This window comes from Vicugna pacos, unplaced genomic scaffold (genome assembly GCF_048564905.1).
Source record: "Vicugna pacos unplaced genomic scaffold, VicPac4 scaffold_19, whole genome shotgun sequence".
In the NCBI taxonomy this organism is placed as follows: Eukaryota; Metazoa; Chordata; class Mammalia; order Artiodactyla; family Camelidae; genus Vicugna; species Vicugna pacos.
The window spans coordinates 23,207,039-23,210,140 of NW_027328740.1; the positions used below are offsets into that span (position 1 = coordinate 23,207,039).

At 34.9% G+C, this 3,102-nt stretch overlaps 1 long non-coding RNA gene across 1 annotated transcript; it reads right to left on the reverse strand.

Annotated features, from left to right (window-relative positions):
- Positions 1 to 987: 987 nt before the first annotated feature.
- LOC140693316 (uncharacterized) lies at positions 988 to 2,532 on the reverse strand. The gene is made up of 3 exons (XR_012069037.1): positions 2,315 to 2,532; positions 1,499 to 1,640; positions 988 to 1,159 (listed from the first exon to the last, which is right to left on the reverse strand). It is a non-coding gene; the product is annotated as an uncharacterized lncRNA (long non-coding RNA).
- Positions 2,533 to 3,102: the final 570 nt, after the last annotated feature.

The following is a 3,102-nucleotide window of genomic DNA, read 5'->3' on the forward strand; positions in this document are numbered from 1 at the left end:
TTACTGTGCTGGTATCCAAGTTAGACAAGGAAAGGGGGATAGACAGAAAACTTCTGAAGGAGGTAGTTTCTGTACTGAGACTGGGAAAATTAAAGTAGGTAAAAGGAGGACACCTTAAGTCCAAGGATGAGCTGGAGCAAAAGTTGTGAGTTTGGAGCTAACATTTTTCACGAGCATTTGCCTGGATGTATCTCCAAATACAGTGAAACATAAAGATATGCCAAGGTAGTCAGATGCCAGATCTATAAAAAAAGAGTAAACGATGTTGAGTTTGTGGGCTTAGAGTTGGAAAGGCATTAAGTGCCACCCTGAAGACGTAAGCTTGTCTTTGGCTGGAACACAAAAGCAACATAAAGTATTGACTAAAAAATATAGCGTAGACTCTTCAGGGCAGGAAATGAAAGCACCAGTTGGAATGCTTTGAGAACAGCACAAAGACCATAGATAAAATTACTTTTGAAATTCTTCCACATGCTGAATGTGCCATATGAGACTACACCATATGACCATTTTGATACCAGTAATGACATAAAAGAGACCATGATCTCTGTACAGATTCCTGCATTTATATCCTGTTCAAACCAACCCTAACTTAACACTTTTAATACTTTCTAGGATGAACCAGGAACCACTTAGTACTTTTCCATCTGTCTATGTTTGTCCTTTTCCAAATTCTTCCATTTTCTCTTCTTCCTTACAAGAAATTATTTAAATTTACACCCATATTGTTCCATCAAATGATCATGTCAATCAAATATCTCTATTTTTCTTTAAATGGTAACTTATACTCCTGTATATCTCTTTACTCTATTCTAAAAATTATAAGGAAAATACAAGTACACGTCTATGTTTATTGTTCAAATAAGAAAATTGCAGATATTTGTCAACATTTGCCAACATCAATATTAATCTTTGTTATCCTGCATAATCTGGTAGTCCTCTGGTAAATCAGTTGTAATTAGGATGACTTTCATAAACTGAAGACGGCTGATAAGTTGGCATTGAAAGAGAGGTAGCTGATGTATCAGCTATCACTGTCACTGGAAACCGTGGGTTGCTCCTTGGTTGAAGTTTAGAAAAACGACCTTCATTGGCAGATATGTTGTGATATCTATTTGGGAAAGTAGAAGGCTCCACCATCAGTCCAAATAATAGCTCTCTGTGGGAGACAAGATGCTGTACTGAGAAGTAGAAGTTATAATTGTAATGAAGTTCACAACACGGCCATTTGCTTCAGTGTAGCTGCTTTGAGAGTGCCCGTGGACAGTGGTCAACTGATTTAAAACAGCACTTTGATCCACTGCAATTTGTTTTGGTGGTCTAAATGACATTGATTATGGAGGATAAAAATCACCTCTGATCCGGGTTGTTGTGTCACCAATTATTTGTCTAGTAGAGGGCTTCCTTATTAGAGGCATGTTTAAATTTGCAGAAAGTAAAAATTCACTTTCTCCACTAGTGTCAGCCACAAAATCAGAATTATGAATATGCACATTACCTCCTGCTTTAAAGTGCTTCTTTTTGAAATCTTCAGCCAATGAAGCCACCAGAGAGGCATTTTTAATCCCAACTCTTCTTTTTATTCTAACTAAATGCTGGTGACAGACTTGTTTAAGATTTCAATTATGGCAGAACTGCAGCTGCAACCAATGGAGAAAGATTTTAGTAATATTTTAAACGAAAATACAAGACTACAATAAGCCTATCCTATAAAACCTCTGAATGTTACACTTGAGTTGCTGGGAGACCAGTCGTTTTGTGATGTGACAGCTACTCAGGTAGAGAAGCATTTTGATGGCCTAGATTTCATGTTGATTATGCAAAGATAATATCATTAAAATATGAACATTGCTGACAATATTTTGAAATTATTTATTTGTAATATACACATTTAAATAGTATATCATCAAATTTAATAAGTTAGTATTTGCAGTAACGGTGAAAGCCACTTTTTAAAAGCAGCTTTAATACGTTTATTTAGTTTTCTGGTAAGATTCATAGTTGCTAGGAACATTTCTCATAATCTTGAATACTTAAGGCACTGTCCTCATTTTTAGAAAAAGTAAAGAATATTAGCATTTGTAGTTTTATACAATTTTCAAAATCTAGCTTTACATTTATATTACCATAGGTTGATGTACAAAATAAAATTTTATATATGTTACCAAGTAGTAACTACAATTACTGAATACCTTGCTTAAAACAGACTTTTTTCCTTCTGCCAGAAAGTCAGCAGGAGAAACAGATCTTTGAATATTCTGCCGCACTTTAGTAAACACATAAATGCTAAGCTGTCTAACTAAACTTTACATACTTCCAGATTCAAATATTCTGAAAGGCGCCCTTCTTTCCAAAACTTCCTTCTTAAAGACATCTTCATCAATCACTATCGAAGTTCCATTATCATCCCACGAGATAGATTTTTATTGGTCACTCCCAGACATTTTCCAGAGTTTTCTTGGAAATGTCAGAGAACGAAAATCATTATCTTCATCTGGTTCCAAGACACAATGTGTGTAACATGGTCTTTTTATCAAGGATTTTTCAGACAAAGTCTGAAAAGCATTTTCTTCAATCATACACCTCAAGTCCAAGTCCCCAGAGAATGTTTGATCACACAATAGAGATATATCAGAGTTCCTGAAACAGTTTGTCCAACTTTATGAGACACATCTTGGATTTCTGGAGAAACATGTGCCAACGGAAATAACTTATTCTACAGCTACTTTTCTAATCTGCATGATTTTGAGCACTGCAGCTTCAAATGCTGCTTTGGCAGGCCTGCACAGATAAACTTCTAGGCCATCAAAATGGTTCTCTACCTGAGTAGCTGTCACATCACAAAACGACTGGTCTCCCAGCAACTCAAGTGTAACATTCAGCCAGTGTTCCCTTCTCATTCATCCAGTTAAAATGAAACATATAGGATGCTTATTTTTATACTGTGATCTGCAAATATTGTCCCCAAAAATCTTTTTAAATAATTTAATTTTGGGGACTATGAAATAAAATCAGTCTCCATACTTTTGTACACAAATTTATACAAAATTGGTGAAGTATAAATAATGCAATAAATATATAAAATAATTTTAAAGTTATGAA